This window comes from Parus major, chromosome 2 (genome assembly GCF_001522545.3).
Source record: "Parus major isolate Abel chromosome 2, Parus_major1.1, whole genome shotgun sequence".
NCBI classification, from domain to species: domain Eukaryota; kingdom Metazoa; phylum Chordata; class Aves; order Passeriformes; family Paridae; genus Parus; species Parus major.
The window spans coordinates 5,353,908-5,374,038 of NC_031769.1; the positions used below are offsets into that span (position 1 = coordinate 5,353,908).

The 20,131-nt window shown below is 43.5% G+C and overlaps 1 protein-coding gene across 1 annotated transcript in view; it reads right to left on the reverse strand.

Moving 5' to 3' along the window:
* The window catches only part of ACVR2B (activin A receptor type 2B), a 103,724-nt gene that overhangs the window by 65,122 nt on the left and 18,471 nt on the right, over positions 1 to 20,131 (reverse strand). The gene's annotated exons all lie outside the window — the stretch shown is intronic.

The window sequence follows — 20,131 nt, forward strand, 5'->3', positions numbered from 1 at the left end:
AGCAGCCCTGACATCACAACAGCACAAAAGAAACCTTGTGTTTCACATCCTCCTGCTTGGAGCTTGGTGTCCTGCTCCAAAAGCAGAAATTACAAAATCCCAACCTAAACGTCTATAAAAGAAATATCAGCAATTCAAATGAGGCTGATTTTTTTTGTCCTTTTACTCTAGCCACATAAATCAGATAGTGAAAAATAAGACCATGACACAAAAGACCAATCATAAAAATAGCCCTATTAATTTTCCTCTAAACAGTTCAAATAAATAGAGTGCCATTCCTGCATTTTGAGACTATTCAATTACAGAAGGAAAAGAAAAAATGATCCAGCAATACAATACAGCTGAACAGCTATGAAACCAGAAAGAGGAAGATAGATTTATTTTTCTTTAAATTAATACTGCATTACCTGCATTGCAGGATGGTCATTGCAAATAACAGGAAGCTTCAAACAAAAAAGTGGGGGAGGGTAGTAAGTCCCCAAAATATTTAAGAGAGCAAACCCCATAGTGTATGGCTTTTCTGAGGTGCATTGGGGAAGATATGAGTTTATTCTGGTGACAATAACTGCTAAATCATATCAGGACACAGCACAGGGGACCACAAACATCTGATACTATTGTCCTGCTACACAAGCAATCATTGCCTCATTATCATCACTATTAAAATCCACTGCTGCCATCATCAGCAGATCAGTTGATCCCCAATGTCCTGCTCATTTTTTTGTAGTGCTAATTCATCAGGTTGAAAGTTTTAAGGAAATCTTACCCAGCTGAGTAAATCATTAATTGCACTTCTTAAACATTGTATTGTTTTAGCGTAAATGTTTCTCACTGAGTTTGCAAACAATCATAAGGAGAGGGAAAAGTGAAAAATTCCCTAAACTTCTACTTTTCTCACCTGGTTTTAGTATTTCATAACTCACTGAAATACTCAAGCTTCAGAATAAAATTTAGTGAATTCAAAAAAAGGAAATTTTGTGGTGGTTTTATTGGTTTTAAATCTGAAAGCCAAAGACCCCAAACTCTCCTCATCCTCTTTCCTTCCCACAAACCTGGCAGGCTCTGAGTGCTGGTTCTCCCTAGAAAGCCTTTCAGTGGAGCTGAAAGAACTGGACAGAGGGAACTCAGGTGTTTTTTTCCCCATTCCAATTCAGTCTTTATTGAAAAAGCGTCTCTAAGTGTTCTGATAAAAACTCATTTGATTCAATAGTAACTGCCATTTAATCCATGCTTCTCTATGGCACTTAAAGCGCTTTTTACTTGCTTTTTTAATATATATATATAAAGAGATAAAAGTCTTCTTAAAAAAAGTCCTTGATTAAAAAGCAGTTATCTATTCACTGAGGGTAAAAATGTATTTCTGAAGCACTGATTTTGAGTGTTTTCTTCTAGTCTGTTTGCACAGCCTCAGTTGTACCAGTGTGCTACAGTAATTCAAGAAATCATCACCATCCCTGGGATAGGAAGAGCCTCAGGAGCAGGTTTGGGGCTGTGGGTGCTCTTTGGGGTCCCCAAGCAGCAGCTCAGCCCCAGAGATGATGGGGGAGAAGGGAGCAATGACAGTCCCATCCCTTCTGCTGCAGAGGGATCATCCCCAATTCCTGATCCCACCAGGATCTTGAGCTGCACTGAGAAGCCCTGGAGCTGGGACACCCATCCACGTGTGCAACACCCTACCTCAAATGCAGCGTTTCCAGACCAGAAAGAAAAGGCAGAAGAAACTCGAGTGATGTCAGAAGCAGGTGTAAAATCACACCCAAAACCTACCTGACCCCCAACCCAGCACCACTTCACCAGGGATCCTCCAGAGCATCCTCACGTGCTTCCCGAGGGACCAAAGCCTCCCTCAGCATCACCAGCCACCCCAACCATTCATAAAATCAGAGCCCAACAAAAGACACACACACGGAGACATCCACACACACCTCTAACCAGAGAAAGACCATCTTACTCACTGCTCTCTCCTTCCCACGCTACCTTAAAACACTCATCTGCTGAAGCAATGCGCTGCTTGGCCGGCAGCCAGCTGGAAGCCAAAAGGGGCTTTTCCTTTCCTGCCGCTCAACCTCATTCAGGCACTTCTTGCTTGTACACAACGCTATTTATAGCTGCTGGCGAGCACCCAGGCGCAACCCAACCGCAGGGCTCCAGCGGTTCCAGAAAAAAATAATAATAATAAAATAAAATAAAATTAGAGAGGGGAAAAAAAAGAAGAACCCAGAATCAAAATTTGTAAAAAGATATAATAACAGCAAGAAGGAAATGAACTCAAGAGGAGCCGGCTCGCCGTTGTGCTCCCACGGACCTTGAAGCGGCGCGAGGGAGAAGCGCGGATGGGCTGACCCGAGTTAAAAATAACCCGGCCAAAAAAGCCACGGCAGGGAAGCGTGACCTTTACTACTACTACAGGAGGGAAGCACGCTGCACCCTGCTCGAGGGAGAGCTGCTCCCGAAGGCCAGGGTTCCAATGAAAAGTTGGGTTGGGGCAGAAAGGAAGATGGGGCGGAAAAAAATATATGTGCCGAGAATAAAAATATATGTGCTGAGAAAAAAAATATATGTGCCAAGATAAACAGACACTGAATTAAAAAAAAAAAAAAAAATAAAACAACAAACCACCTTTTTTTTTTTTTTTTTCCCCCAGAAATAGTCTGTTTTTCTCACCTCCAAAAAGGAAAACTCATTCCTTTGCACACCTCTTTGGAGGAGGGAGTGACTCTGAAATGTGGTTTTGTGAGAGGAGTGACTCTGAAATATGGTTTTGTGATGGGAGAGAGGAAGAACCAGCTTGGTTTCTTGTGGATTTTGATAATAATGATGATTATAATATCAATAAAAATAATAATTACACACACTATATAAAATATATAACATAGATGCAGTAATACCATATATTACAATATATCCTTTATTATTGTTATCATTGTGGTTGATGTTGTTATTGCTGTTGTTATTATTATTGTTACTACTATTATTATTGCTACTATTACTAGTATAACTATTATTATTGTTTTGGAGGGGAAAGGCAGTGGAGAGGCTGCAGTTTCACTGCCAGGCAGAGCAGCTTCTCCTGGGGTTTTGGTCCTTTCTGTTGTGACATCCCTGGAGACAGAACATTCATTGTATAGAGAGCACTCACAATTTCTTTGATTTTGGGGAAGAATGGCAGGAACTGTCAGTGATGTGTCCTGAGCAAGTGTGTGTACATGAGAACAATTAAACACATTATAAATTGGGCATTTAAAAAACACATCACATCTCAATAAGGGTGGAAAATGGGGGAACAACCCTGCAGGTCAGCAAACATCAGAGACCCCCTCCTTCCCTTCCATTTTTTCCTCCCCCTCCAAATGAAAACACTTTGATTTTGCCAAGACAGGTGTTTCAGATACAGCTTGAAAACTAATTAAATCATATCTGCAGCTTGAAAACTAATTAATCCTTTATTCCCTATTATAATAGATAATTACAATGCATGATAGGAAACAACTTGTCAGGTTTTCTGTTCAAAATCCTTGCATTTTATGGAAAATAAAATGGAGGAAGTGGTTAGGGGACCTTCCCATTCTTCTGCAGGCCACCAAGGGAGGCTGCTAAAAGGGCGGAATTTTTTGGATATGGCATAAACAAAAATTAGTTATTGAAAATGTCTTGGAGAATGAAAGATTTTTGGGGTGATTATTGTTCATTTGAATGTATGGTCAAGAGGCTACTGTGAGAGTTGAACCTCCATGAAAACAAACAGCAAGGTAAAATATCTGTAATTAGAATAACAAGCAGTTCAACATTTGAGATGGGCAATAGAGATGCCTCTTGCTTCCTCTCCAATGCCTTTTCCTATTCCAGAGTCACACAAAGCCAATAATCCAATGCCACCTGGAAGGTGAGAAAACACCCACATCCATCAGCAAAGGTCCCCAAAACCCACCTGCCCCCTCCACGCCCCCCAGATTTATCTTAAATACTCTGGCATTTTTACTCCCACTGCGAGGTGAAAAAACTATGAATGTGCTGAAAATTTCCGTAACACCTTTGTAAAAAAATTAAATTCCCAGTTTTGCTCTGCCCTTAAAAAAGGAGAATTGAATGGACCAAAATCTATTGGATCCAAATTCTCAAAACCATAATTCAAGGGATGAGAGTTTTGAAGGTATTGATGCACAGTCTATAAAGGGTCTAGGGCAAATCTATTGATCTATTGCCAATATTATTAAAAATGTTCCCCAAGATCTGTAAATCCTTAGTAAAAATGTGGATGGGCCCACAAAGCCACATTGGATTAAACCAATCAGGTGTTAAAAACCAAAGTAATTCCAAGAGATTAATAAAATGTTATGACGTGATTTGCACTCAACAGAAAACAGCGTGCAACAAAAAACACCACGGATGGGCATTTTCCACCAAAACCTGAACTCATTCCAGTCTTTTTGCTTCACTTTTGCCTTCTCTTCCACCTGGTTGCTATCCTGCAAAACTCCATGGCCTTGATGCAGCTCCATGTTGTCATACTCCCCCACTTTGGGGAAGCCACAAAGAACCAAGGGCAAGCAATCTTGCTCGTTACTTCTTTTGATTCACATCTTGGGTTTGCTTTTTTAGTTTATTTTAGAAACAGATTTTTCTAAGGAACCCAAAAGACAGAAGTACCTCAAACTCCCCAGCTCCCCACTAAGTCCATATGGGCTTCTCTCCAAATTTCTGCCACTCCCTCCAACGCCCCCGAGCAGCACTGAAAGCCAAACTCTGCCACATAAAACAATGAGAAGTACAGTCAAGGTTGTTTTCTCTCCAAAGAAATTCTCTGCTGCTCAGGATAACCTCCAGAAGCTTGAGTAGCTGGCAGCAGGGAGAGGGATGACACAAGCAATTAACATCACAGACAAAGATCTTCAGCACGTTCCGGTGCCAAACGCACTTATTGGAGAGTCCCTAAGCAAGACATCCTCGGAACCATCGCCCAGAGATTGATTGAGGCCCCTATTAATGAGGTTAATTAAAACTTGTGCTACCAGCAGGGGGACTAAAGGGTGTGAAAATAACTCAAAAGGGCCATCTCCCCTCTTCCCTTCCCAGGGAATGTGTTATCCAGCCTGGTTTTCCTCTTTCCACATGGGGATGACCAAAGGTCCCACCTCCAACAGCAGTTTTAGACCACACCTCATCCCAGCAAAAAGCATTTCCCACCTCCAAGGTATCCAAACTCCTCCTAAGCAGCCCTCACCCTGCAAGCCACAGCCTCCAAACTCCAAAACATGTCAGTACATCACCCAATTTCACAAGCAATGGTCTGTCACCAACAGGATGAGTAGGTAAAGAAATTTGGGGAGGAGGAAGCAGAAAGAAAAGAGGGGAAATGGGTTTTAAATCAACACAATTAATGTGTTTGGTATTTGTTCATATATTAGATTACTAGACTCAGAGGCAATTAAGCATCCTTGATATGAGGATGCCTCATGGCAAAGCTTCCCCTGCTCCTCATGTCATTTAAGAGCTTGGGATGGAAGGGAGAGAGGAAATTCCTCTATTTTTTTATTTGTTTTTTATTATTTTGTGCTAGAAGAAGATATTTCCAAAGTTTGCACAACTCATCAAGATACTAATTTCAAACTAATTCTTTGCATTTATCACTTTCCTCTAGAAAATGGAATTTTAAGTAACGAAGAAGAAACTAATGGCTGTGTATGAAAGAAGAATATTAGAGAGAAATTAAACTCTCTGCCTTGTTTTGCCTACACTGATTTATTCCCTGTTTTTCACCCCAACCCAAACCAATACTCTTCTAACAATATTTAGTGAAACCTATAACGGAAAGAAGTGTTTCTTCAAGCATTAAATCATCTGAGGACACTTAAATCGACCTTTCATATATATTAGAGACTATTAAAAAAAAAAATCTCATCCCTTCACATACTACTGACTTTGTTTTCATCGCTATTGTCACTATCTCATGGACCTTTCTACCCATGTGACAAAAACCCCTTCCAAAGCCACTGAAGCACAGCTTTGGGGATGGATTTGAAATGCAGCCGAGGTTATCTCCTAGCTTTGATCACTCGAGCACAGCTCTCCCTCCAATTTGGTAATGCTTAATCTCCACCACCATCCTAAAGCTGTTTTTCACCCAAACACTCATTTCCTACTCTTTCTGTAATTAAGGTTGTAATGGAGCAGCCTGGCAGCACTTAATGCTGTTTTTATTAATGCTGTAATGACTCGAGTTACACGATATCGAGCCATTTTCATATTTTTGCAAATGAGGACAAGGGTTCCCCCCCACTGCTGCAGGGTTTCTTGTTCCCCATATTCCTATTTTCAATGGATCATTTCAATTCCAGGGCAACACAGGCACTCCCAAGGAAGGCACAGCCCTATGGATTTGCCAACTGAACTATATAGTCTGGGCACAAAGAAAGAATTTTTCAAAACTAATTATATCATAGCCTTCATTTTTTATGGTGTTCAGTTGGGTCCAAATTAAAGGGTCCTGACTTTCCAAGACAGCATCAGCTATTTATGCACTGAATATAAACCCCTTTAATTCAATACCTCTGTTTTTAAGCCACTGAAGGCACTGATAATATTTGCAAGACACTGCCCCAACATCTTGTTGTTGTGCTGAGAGCTACTCAGTGGCATCTCTTTTGGTCAGTAGTAACAATATTTTCTTTAAGGAAACTTTGAAGTGGTTTCAGGCAAGTTACAAGACATATTAAAAATGACACGCCATCTGCTTCCCAATGTGATGTTTTGCATTGTGTAACTAAACCAATTTAAGAACTGAAGTCTATTTGACATCTAATTAGTCTGTTTGGTAGCCTGATCACTTGTAGATGTTCTGGAGGGAAAGAAGCACTCTAACAATCTTGATCTTTTTTTTTAAAAAAAAGACAACAATTAAAAATAATTAGTCACAGAACTGCTTTTCCTTCCCAAATATTTTCTTTTTCTCCATTTAGGAATCAAGACATATGTTTCTGCCATGCTACCCTCTATTTCTGGTAGAATGTAAATCTAACCATCCTTTTTTTGGGCACCACAACCACAGAGCTTTATCAGAGCCCTGGTAAAGGGAGAGGAACATTCCCTGGGTTGCAGAATCAAAGGATCAATCATCAGCACCCAACACCACACGGCGCCATGCCAGGCCAGCCCTTTGCTTGCTCAAGTTAATGGCATTCCCCAGGAAATGCGTGGTCACCTCAGGAGTGATTTATCCTGGCAGGGGAGGACTAGGGGATAGAAGTGGTAGGTGCAATCCAAACAGAAACAAAACAGCTCACACCAGAGCTTTTTAAATTCAAAATCTGCGCTCCAGCTTTCACACTGCTGCAACTTCCTCACAGGCTACTCCAGCACAGGGGGGAAGAGTGCAGATAGTAAAATATAAAAGCAGGCCAAACTCAAAATCAGAACCTGCTGAGATCTGCCCACCACAGATGGGGATGTTCAGATCCACCTATCCATTGGGAAGGCACAGGGAGAGATAATTACAGAGCATTTTACAAGGGACAGCCTGTATGGTGGGCACACCAAGGAGAAATGACAGTTTTTCACACATGAGTGGATGATGGAGAGGGAAGCACACATAGCATCTCCAGAAGTGTGTCAAACATGCCTTGTAAAAATCAAAGAAGACAGTTTCCAGTGCTGCAGACTCACTGCATGCTCCAAATGCGGACACATGCCAGAAGACCAGTGAGAAAATTGGATTCCAGCATGAGCCATAAACAACAGCAGTGCAGAAGCACAGTGCATTGCTCCGCACACCATCCCTCCAGAAAAAAATCCAGTGGTTTTAGCCCATGGCAGTTGAGTCAGGTACACTCATACCCTGATGGATCAGCTAGGGAAGTTAACAGCTCAAGCCTTTCCCAGGAGCAGCCATGTCCATCCCACCATTGGAGACAACCCCATCTCCAGCAGTCTTTGCCCAGAACCCACTGGGTTCTGCTGCAAGCCCCAAACCTGCTTGGATCTATTTTGGATAAGGAGGGAAGATAAATGAGGACTACAATTTGGCATGGATAACAGTTAGAGGGAGGGTCAGAGCAGGTCAGTCCCAGAGGATGCTGTCCCTGGAAGCTTGTAACCTTCATCACCTCCTACAATGAAATATGACCACTCTTCTGGCCCTATAAAATACTGTAAAATAGTTTAATTTTCTATTGTTCTGGACTAAGAAACTGACTGCCCTTATCAACACTGTCCCAGTGCGACTTGTTTTCCTGTTCCCTTCCCTTGTATCACTCCAGTTTTTCAGCCGTGCCTGGACGGGAGTTTGGAAGATGTGATGAGTTCAGTAGCCTGATCTAATTACCGCCTTCCCGAAACGAGTCAGAAAGAAGAAAGAAGGGGGGAAAAAAAGACCATTTCAGCTAGTTAAACATGCTGCTACCCAAAAAAAAAGAGTTGGAAGGAGACAGGGGGAATTTGCTAACTTTCACTCAGTGGCAGAGCAGGGCTGCTTTCAATGTGCCATATTGACTTACCGCTGCTGGAGGCACAATAAAGGCAGCCCTTGGAGTCAATGCGGGCTCCCGCGGCTCTGTGTAAACTCCGCTTAAAATGTATTTCAAGGAACTTGATCTATTGACATGGCAACTGTGAAAACTTGAGGCCATTTGAAATTTAAATAGCATTTCCACCCCTCTGTAAATGCCAGCCACGGGGTGGGCCCCATGGCCCTTGTGTGGAAAATGCTTTCACTGGAAGACATCTCCCCCAACAGAATGCCTCCAGACACAACTGCTCTCCTCAAAAGCAGCCAGCACAACTGATTGGGACCCTTTTTTGATGCAAATTCATATTATTCTGTTGGGGAACAGCAGGTGTTCAGCCATGCTTTCCTTTAGAAAAATTAGGACCTTGCTTGCTGCCCCCTCCTTCTTGCACTTGGCTCCCGGTTAGCTCCGACGGCTCTCACCCTCAGCACACACTTGGGTGCCTCCTGGACTGGGAAGTACAAATCAGCTCTACTGAGGAATGGGACAGTGTGTGCTGATAATCAGTAAACATCACCTTCATTAAACAGGACAAATGCCCGCAGAAGAGCGCTCCAGGTCTTCCTGCTGTGGTGAGCACACCTCCTCTCCTCGATGGCGTGGCCATTGAGACCCAGTGTGACACAATGTGAGGTTAAAATACGAGAGAAACCCTTCACAATTGATATTTTGTTTGACTTATGGAGCTGGGCTACCAGGGGCCTTACCAGCAATTTATGCCCCATGAGTAACTTACTCCAGCTTCAGGAGGGAAGGAAGTCCTTGCTGAGTATCACATTGTCATTGTGATCCTTACAAAAGATGTGAAATTGCCTGCCCAGGCAGGGAGCACAGTGTAGCCCCAGGAAGGTGCCAGGGGATAGTTATGTTATGGAATTAAAGTAGTATCCAAAGGTCTGCAACAGGACAAAGCTCTCAAAGTGGTAGGAACTATTAAAAAATGTGTTGATGGGGTGCTTAGAGACAGGATGGGCCTGACAATACTGGGTTAATAGTTGGACTCCATGATCTTGAAGGATTTTTCCAGCCTTAATGGTTCTATGATTCCATGAAGGGTTCCTGCCCATCCCCCCCACTCTGCTCTGCCACCTTGTCCTTTGCAATTTAATTTGAGAAGAAACAATGGAAAGGAAGAGCAATAGAGATAAGAACAGGAATCCACCAGACACACAGATAATGTGATTTTACACAGGCACCACCTAAAATTCATTTGGTTTGGAAAGATCCCTTACCATCCTGTGGAATTTTATCTCCAGGATTCTCTGAATTATCTGAGTAAATCTAAAGGGCCTTTTTCCTAATGTGTGTGAATACCAACCCTCTTGTAGGATCCTTGGGGTCCTAAGGAACAGTTAGAAGGAAGCATCCTCATGGACCCATCCTCTGGACACCCACAGCAGGGCCAAATAAATGGATGAGCAAAGCCAGAATCATCCAAGTGATGTGACAAACCAGCACATTCACCTAAGGACCAGGGATGGAGCTTAAAAGATGATGAAAAGGAGTTTAAAAACAGATTGTGTGATGCTGGGGATGGAGGATATGTTGGAGGGGAAAAGGAAAGGCTGGGAGATGTTTAAAGCAGTGAGGGATGGCTGAAGTGTTGGTGGGTGGAGAAGAAAGGCCAAAGGAACAAATACTAGGAGTTTTGACAACAGAGAGTATATACCATTTGTCCATCACCACACCTTACCTTAAAATCTAAAAATTAAGAAAAACCAACACAAAGGGTAGAAATTTATGCCTGACATCTTCTACTAAAGCTTCAACTCAAACCTGTTATTTGCAGTTGAAGGCACCTATTAAAAAAGTTATACAACCAATATTTCATCTGACCACTTAGAAAATACTGCCACTTCTGTCTGCTTCAATAATAGAAGAGAAGAGTGATAAACCAAAGTGAATTTATTTCAGCTCTTCAAAGTCAAAACAAATCATGATACCTGTGGGAATATTAGGCTAACCTAAAATTCCTAACTTGAGACCCTTTATTTAAGCGCAGTGTTAAGATAGACATCTGAAGTTATAAAATCACAAGACACCTCCAGCAAATTTGCCCCTTTTTATTGCCAATAATGATCACTGTCTCTATTACAAGCTCCAGTTAGGACTCTATTATGCTGGGCATTTTATAAAATACAATCCACACCATTAAAAACCTACCTGGCTCTCTTACAGCAGTTGGATGATACAAAGAAGAATAGCTAATAAAGATCTGAAAGAAGGTTTGAAAGTCTTCTCTATATTTCTTTTTATGGAATATTTTAATCAAACAGGCCATTACTCAGTGGTTATAGATGCAATGCTTTTTTAATATTTTTATATAAGTATATATATAGACATACACACATATATATATATATATATATATAATTTTTTCCTTCATTTGTAAAAAGCTCAGGCAGCTCAATGCAAATAGACAAGCAGAGCCCACAGAAGCTGTCCCAGCAGTTTAGCAGAGATGTAGAACGCAGTCTGAGGAATTCATCCACCAAGAGCTGCTCCACAGCACTGACATTGAGGTGGCAATCAAACCTTCAGTAGTGAAAGCTGAGATGTTTTTCCTTTCTTCTCAGCCATAGAGTCACAAGGCAAAAGCAGGAACATGCTGATGCAAACTAGCTAGTCTTAAACTATATCAAACTTTTGGCTCTTGTTTTCTACCACATAATGTCCACTCCTCCACAGTTCCACTTGAAACTATTCTTATGGCAGCAAGACCATCTCTGTAATGGCACAGCACTTCTCAAATGAGATAAAAAGGAAAAAAAACTAAGTAAAGAAAAATAATTTTGTGGTCATAGAAAGGCTAATGCTGCTAATAAATACTCTTCAAGATGAATGGATGTACAGCATTTCCAGTAACACCCTGGTCTGCCAGGAGGATGGCTTCTCCTGTGACCAGTGTGCATGGAAAGGATGCAGATAAAAACCCAGATTGTCAGAGAGAAACCTGGGAAATAAGCACAATGTTGAAAGAAGGGGTTTTACAACAATGAATGCAAAAAGACGTGGGAAAAATACTTGTGTTCCCATCATTTCATATGCCTGGCTAAATATCCTTTAACAAATTAAAAGAGACGCGCTGAATCAAAGTCAATGTCAAAGCACAATGCCTGACATTTGTTTTTCAAAAATTAGTTATTGGCAGCATCTAAAATGCACTGTCACACCAGAACTACAGCCATAAAATTCACTTTTTAGCTGCTCAGAAAGAAGGATAACAAAATGTATTGGCCAGTCACACCATGGTTCATATTAACAACATTCCCAACATCTGAAGTTGCTTCATTCTGCATTTGGCAGAGGTTTGGGGTTTCATTCTTGAAGTTGTATAATAGATACTTTTGATTTGTGACTGAATGGAAGATTATAATCAACCTTGGGACATTCACTCACTCATGGAATAAAGCCACTCATTCCACTATAAATATTTATAATTTTCCCCACATTTGTTAGTATAATTAAAGAGAATGAAATTCAATGCAACAGTTGGGGGAGGGAGGGAAGTAAAACCTGTTATTTACAGTGTCCTCTAAAATTAAATGTATAGACATTAATTGCTTATTACACACACTGTTATTCAACCAGCACCACACAGAGAAAACTGAGCCAAAGAGAAGAGTCTGCTGCTTAGAAACACCCTGCAATAATTTGTCCCAACCGGTCATTCAGACAAGAACAGGCACAGGGCATCTTGTTCACTTCCATCTGTGCCAGCAGCCAATCCAAGATGCCACGGCAGCAGCACGGTGTCGTTTTACACAGCAGCACCCCCGTGAGTGACTGTGCAGTGTCAGGTGCCACCAGCCTGATTTAGGAGTGTTTTATACCTCTGCATCCCAAGATAAATTCAATTGGCCCCGTTATCACTATATATAAACCACCGACGAGCACCTGGCAGAAACACAAGGGCATAGAGGCAGGCAAGTGAGGGTTGCTCCAGCTCCATCCTTGCTGCTGCTCCTCTTGGTGGGGGGAAAAAAAACCCACAAAAAATGCACCCATCACCTGGGTACTGAATTTGCAAAGGTAAACAAGCACTTCCCCACAAGCTCAGAAATTCAAAGTTTACACTGCAGTCCCCAAGGAGAAGCTCCAGTTTTCAAAATGGTCAACTATTTTCACTTAGAGGTTTTTAAAGCTTCTCTTCAGTGAGAAGAAGGGAGATTTTATTCTGGTTCCATCGCCTATTCATTCCTTCTTTAATAATACATGGTTCTGTTAAAAAGGGCAGAGCACTATTTTTAGACTATCCCATAACATATAAGAAAGCATCAGCTAGGTGATTTTTTTCTTTTTTTTTAAGCCTGGTACTGCAAAGGTTTGGGAGTCTGGAAAAATGGGGCACAGGTAGGAGTTGGTCTCAGGTTGCAGGGAAAGATTGGCAGGTTAGGTGAGAAAACACAGAAAATGTGTCTAGCTTTCTTCAACTCTTCTCAAACCTGAGATGTGCCGACAGAAAAGTAGGGAGAGAAAGAAAGAAAACAAAACCACTGAAGTGCTATTGCTTGGAAACCACCTTAATGAAAACCACTGCAGAGTGTAAGACACTGAACATACCCTGACAGGGAAAACAGGCAAAGGAAATCCACACAGCCACTTCTACCTGCCCTCTGCTACAGAAACAGCTGGATAATAACAATTTCACAGCTCAAGATGTCTGCAGGATCCAACACCTCTCCAAATCTAAAGACAGAAGGAAACCCTTCTGGAAGCATCAGCTTTGAGGCAGGAAGATCCTTCTTTACTGCTACTGCAAAGGACAAAGAGCTTATTGGAATTAAGGGATGTCTTAGTCCCTTCTCAATGAAATACTGGTTCTTTTTATTTGCCTTGTTATAAATAGGCTTAGATTTCTTTTCTTTCTCTCTTTTCAATACGGGAACACAGTGCAGAGATAGTTTCTAAAGGATGATGCCTATGAAGAAAAAAAAACAGGGAGAAAGGGGAAGGGGAAAAAGAAGAGATGAGGGGAAAATGCGGGGGAGAAGAAAAAATTAAAAGGGAAGAAAGAAGAAGTATTTTTGCCTTTTAGAAGTGAAAATTAACTTCTGCCTCAAGATTTGATAAGCAAGGCTGAGTTCAACTGATAAAGCCCTGACTCTAGGCACAAATGCAGGGCATTCAGACACCAGGCTCTACAGCAGGATCACAGCCAAACCAATACATGTGGAAAAGGTCACCGAACCAACCTTTACTCATTAAATCCCTCCCAGAGCCCAGTATAGTTTGCTTACTGGATATAATGGCATCCCTCAAAAAAGTGTGACATCTGAGCCTTAAAGCAGATCTCTGAACCCAAAAAATAAATGCCAAGCCAGAGGCAGCTACATATGTCAAGGGACATTTTGCTCATATAAACCCCAACGCATTTTAAACCTGCTCTGTTGGCTAGCTGTGTCCATCCAGGCCTCCATAGCACTCCTGGATGTATTCTTGTACCATCACACAGAATGTCACTTGTTTCTTGACCACAAAAATAGTGAGAAGATAAAAAGCACTCACAGAATGGTTTAAGATGGAGATGGTCTCATCTTTAGAAAGCCCAGTGATAAATGGGTAAATCAAACAAGGAGGAAAAAAAAACCAAACAAACCAAAACCAACCCAAGCCTAAAACAAGAATTACTGCTCTCTAGCCCCAATATCTAAAAAAACACCAACCTACTGTGCACTGTTCATACAGCCAAGCTGTCATAAGATTTGTATCCTAATACCACCTTCATTCTTTTCAGGCCATCATTATTTTTTAAAGAAATCTCAGTTCAATGGACCCAAGCTTTATAAAGCATGAGGAGAAGGTTATCACTCACTTCCAGTAAAATGAAGAGACCTGACCATGTGCTACCTCTTTGGCCCAGCAAAGCTTTATGACTGAGCATCCTGCTGTGTCAATTGGAGCATCTGGAGCTGTCAGTGCAGTGCAGTGGCTCTTCCAAGAGCTCACACACATATCTGCTGAGCCTCCAGCCCAGAAAATCCCTTTTTCATATTGTAACACCAGTATGTACCCCTGCTGCACCCAGCCTAAACTGGGAGTCCAGCTAACCACCTGGACCCCACCAAATTCACCCAGGAGAGCGACATCAGGGACAGAGGCTCAGCTTTCTGAATTTTTCTGAATCCCCTGACCCTCCTCTAACACCAGCTGTTGCAGCATGGGGACAGGAATAGCCCCCCTTTAATCACTGCCCATTTCAGAGAGAACATATTCTTCTGCCATGAGAAGCTACTCTGTGACCAAGAGGCCACCACTGTGACAGTCTTCACCTGCTGAAGAGCAGGAGGAGCTCTGCCCTCTCCATCTTCTCCCAGAGCAGCAAGGTTTCCATACCACAGATCCGCTTAAGAGCCACCAGTGCTCCTCACCCCCGGGGAGACTTAGAGAGCCTCAGCAGGAATACGTGCAAAATCCTCATCAGCTGATCAAAAGCTTTGCTTGCTACCACCCCTTACATAACCAGCAGCATCCTAATTATCCAGCTAAACGTAATGAATTCAACTGGCCTTGGCTTCACACACTTTCACTAGATACAAATTAAGGAACCGGGTGACTGACCCCATAGCACTTCAGTGAAACTGGAGGGAATGGGGAGGTGGAAATGCTGGGTGAAACCATCCAAAGTCTGCAACTGAAATGTTAACCTAGATCAGGACCAGCAAAACCTGAGTATTCTCAGAGGAAAGCCTCATTTGCTGCTTGGGGTGGGGTTTTCCAGTGCTTTTTGCTCAGCCAGAGATGGAGAAGCAACAGAACAGCTGCAGCAGAGGAGTAGATGGATTTATTTTTTTTTTTTTTGGTCCAGTTCCCTATTGCACTGTAAGTAATCTCTGCTTTCATCAGCAAGAATGCTTGCAATGACTGCAGAATGTAACCCAAATTTTCTATGTTGGGTCCCTTTAGCCTGACTTAACATCTATATTAAGCCTATTTTCTCCCCTCGGTTTTCAGCTTTGGTTGTTGTGTTGGGTTTGTTGTTTTTTTTTTAAATGAAGCTCACTGTACTCCATCTGAGCCTTGCATGTAACGAAGTAAACAGCACCACAATGCATTCCTCAGCACAAGCTGAAGCACTAAATAGCTGCCTGGAGTCTGAGGCCGAAGCAGCTGGGTGTTGGATTACAAACGCAAAACAAATGCCAAGGCATGGCCGTAATATGTGCGATACATTGATGACCTACTGTGCTTAAATAACTCCTTGGAAAGCAGACCGGCCACTCAAAATGGGTTTTTACACCTAAGAGAGAGAAGAGAAAGCAATTTGTGCTGATAATGCAGATTTGATAAATGTGAGGGAAAATTTTAGCAGGTGTAAACGTTACCCTGGCAAGAGGGGACAGGGGGAAAATTCATCCCAGCGCGGTCGGCACGCTGGGAGGGACAGCATTTCATGCTTCTGAAACATTTCCAAAGGGTGAAATCCCTCCCCACCGACGCCAAGAGCAAGGCTCTCACTCAACACAGCCAGGCAGAGGATTTCCGAGGTCGATCACAGCAATTTGAGCCCCCTCAGATCCTTGTTTTCCTGCCTAGAGCAGAGCAGTGCTTTCCAAAGCACGTGGAGTCCCCAGCAAAAATCCCCAGCCACAGTGCACATTGAGGCAGGGTGTCAGCATACCACAGTCCCAAGTACACCCACATAAAGCTCTCCTGGGACTTTGCTGAGTGCCTTTGGGTTCCAGACAAGGTATGCAGGGTCTCTGACCCCATGTACAGCAGAATGGAATGGGATGTTTTCATTCAAACTGCAAAATAAACTAAGATAAAGCAGCTAAAGAGTAAAATTACCCCAAAATTTTATTTTTATCACAGGGTAACAATTGCGTGATAACTCTAACCCTCTGAAATCATCAGAGAGGCAAAGCAGGGGGGTTCTCACCCACAGTTAAGTGAGGTCCTGGGAGGTCACCTAACCACGTCACCACAAACACTGTGAGAGTCTTATCTCCAGCAAACTTCACAGCACAGGAAGGAAGATGCAGTTTCTTGCCTTCCCAGCACAACACGCCTACTTGGATGCTGTCACAGCTCCCCATCACCTGGCCTTCCCCAAAAGGAGAGCATGGCCAAGTTTAAAGCTGTTGTTGAAAGCCACGTGTTGTTAGACCACAAGCAACAGTTCAGAACCTTATCTTGATGCTGCAGAGCCAGCTGTGGGGGTCTGCACCACACAGCTGCCACTCTGCCACAAGAAATGAGCTGCCAACACTCCCAGTAGCCCACTTTTGCTAAAGTGCATCAAAAAGGAAGCAAGTCCTTGGCCAAGCCTGCAAGGAGCTGTAGCACTTCCAAGGTTTTCTGTGGAGTGACAGAGGGGCTAGCATCCACCTCCTCTTTTGCTTTTAAATGCTATGTTCATGCAGTACAGACAGGAACCTCTCAATCTGCAAAGATATTTCAAAGTTCTAAGGGCTCAGAACTCAGCAGCAGATGGGATGCAACCATCAGCACTTCCCCAGTTCTGTCACCTTCTTGGTCAACTGGTTGGAGGAAGTTACAGACTATTGAACACAACACGTTAAAGCATTTGGAGATTTTTCCTTTAAGAGTCTGCAGAAAAGGTCCCCCTGATGTTCAAATATCATAGAAATCCTAGAATGGTTTGGGTCAGAAGGGACCTTAAAGATCATCTATTTCCAATCCCCCAATGGACAGGGACACCCAACTAGATCAGGTTGCCCAAATCCCCATCCAGCTACTCTGGGCAACCTGTTCCTGTGCCTCATCACCCACACAGTGAAGAATTTATTCCCAATATACAATCTAAACCTATTCTGTTTTTCATTTTGAAACCATCTCCCCTTTCTCCTATCACTACATGTAAAAAGACCCTCTCCAGATTTCTTGCAGGCCACATTTGGATACTGAAGGTCATGTCAGAGCCTTCTCCAGGCTGAACAATCCTAAGTCTCTCAGAATTCTCTCAGAGAGAAGGTGTTCCATCCCTTCAATCATCTTTGTGGCCCTATCAAAATAGCTAAATACCCCTGAAAGCACAGCATTAAAGCTGGATTCATTCAGTAGATCACCTCAGCAGTGGTGGTAAGGCTGTGTCTGGACTTTGCTGCTCCTGGGCAGAGCAGCTGCCTCCAGCTGAACTGGGTGGGCACCTGACAGCAGAAAACAAGAAAATGCAGCAAGAAAACAAGAACAAAATTCCCATCTGTGTGTGCCTGATTGAAAACCTGATGGATTAAGAAGCAACTCAAACTGGGAAGGAGAAATATCTAAGGAGTAAAAAAGGGCATATGCTTCACAAAGAAGAATTTGGCTCTCTCCATTTTTCTTGACAATTATATTCTTCCCAGTGAAAGATGGGAGATGCTGCTGGGAGAATTTTTGACAAGGCATCTAAGAGAAGAGTAACTCAGGAACCTCTGTGGCTGTCCTGTGCTCAGCCCCCACCCAGCCCACCACACCTGATGCTCGGGCAGGGAAGGAGGTTGGTGAGCCCTCAGTGCACAACCACTGCTCTCAATTAAAGGGTTCAGGTATACTCTTGGGGAGGCAGAAAACCTCTGAGACACTGGATTGAGCCTGAGAGCATCAGACTGAGGCAGATGTGGAGAGATCACTAGGGGAAACAGACGTTCACAAGTGCCAGGGTGGATTAGGATCAGCACGGGGGTACCTGTCCCCACTGGACCCCTCCTGCTCCCCGCTGGATGTTCTGCTGAGTTATCTCAATTACTGCAAACTTTTTCTCTACTCCCTCTGCTGCTGGGCCACCAGTTGAGTGCAGCAGAGGAAGAGTCACCTCATCAGGGGTGTGGAAAAACAAGGAAAACTCTGCTATCAGAGGAAAAGCAGTTCTCTCCAATCTGTCCCTTCACACTTGCCATTGTCTCAGGTCACCAACTGCCTGATGGAGGCACAGGAACCAGCCACCACGAAGAAATCACTGCCCTTTCATACTGCAGTCTTACAGCCCTCTCCTGGTGCTGACACAGCTCAAATTTTAATTAAAAAGTGCAGGATCGTGCTTGTAGCAGAATAGATGGTGGGGGAGAGGAGGAATCACCATATCACCATGGCAAAATGCTGTTTCTTTTTTTGGGACCCACTATGTGTATGAAACCCTGGATGGTTTTGCTAACAGCTGGTCCACAACCTGCACACTATTTCCAGAAGTGTTTCCAGTCCAATCTACTCAATTTAGCTAGAATAACTCCCTCATTTCATAACGGCAGCTGGAGAGGTTTGAGCACTGCTGCTTTTAAAAAGAAAATGTCTGGATGATTTTTAGGAATGCAAACAAAACCTAAGGAAAAAAAAAAGAAAAAGAAAAATGCAAATCTTGATTCAGCTGTGATTTCACATTAGATGGCACTCTCAAACGTGATTCTGCCAGGACAGCAGCAGCTTTTCCACACAGGGATTTTTACTCAAAGCAGTCATTTCTTAGAAGGAAAATCCTGACTGCCTCTCCCAAATACACACTAGTGCCTGGAAACAAGGGGTACAGGAGAGCCACCATGTGCACCCTCCCAATGCATGCAATCCTTCCTTCCCTGGGACAACTCCCCTGAGGATCCCCAGATCTCCTTCACCTTCCTGCTGCTCCCCACGTCCCCACACACCTTTGGCCCATCTTGATGTCCCCTGGGGGGGCTCTGTGGATGTCCCTGAGGCCACAGCAGTGCTCTGGAGAGCGGCTCCCGTCCCACAGCCTGGCTGGTGGCCCACAGACCACACGGAGCCAATGTCTGAATTACAGTGTGGTTTAAAGGGCACCCAGCAGGGAGTCAGGGAGATGAGTGCTGGGACAAGGAGAATTGGGAATGTTGGATGAGATGCAACTGTAGAAGGGGGTGTGGGCAGAAAGTGTAACAGCAGAGCTCCCTTCCCTCGTGGGACAGGGACCATCAGATCCTTCTTCTGCCTCTTCCCACTCTTTGGCTGTGCCCAGCACAGAGCACAATGAGAGATGCAACCCCAGCCCAGCACACTGCTGCACCAAGGAGGATACAGATGGGACAGAGGAGCAGCCAGCTCACCAGGCAGCTGCTGGATTTTGGGAAATGCAATGAACTGAGAAGTTGCTGCCTTTCCTCCTGGAGACACCACACGTGCCAATGAAAACTGAGAAAAACACGATCTTTCAGTAACTTCTGCTCCCAATGGCAGGCATTTCATTGCCTCAAACATCTCTGCACCTGTTCTGCCAGTCCAAGTACCAGGAGCTGGAACAAGGGCAGGGCACAAACAGCTCCCACGCCAAGGCAGGACCGCTCGGATCTGCTGCCTGCTGATGGCACGCTCCAAACTGTACAGCCATGGAAAGCTGGATGGCAGGCTCAAAAACCCTCACCCTGGCACAAAGCCAACAGAAAGTATCAGGATGCCTCAAAGCCAACGCTGTTACACAAAAACCAAGCAGAGTAACAGTTGCAGAGTCCCAGCCAGGCTTAAAAATACTAGACCCCATTGAAAAAAAAAATATATTGCAGTAAGGAGAGGTGCTTTATTTTCTGTAACCTCTGGCTGAATGCTTCCTAGGGAAGGGACTGCTGGAGCACAGGCAGGATGCACTGGTATGTCCTTCCTCTTGGAAGCACACTGCAAACTTGCAGCTCCCCCACAATGGAGGGCTAAAAAGGGAGCAAGAACCTATTGGTTACTTACAA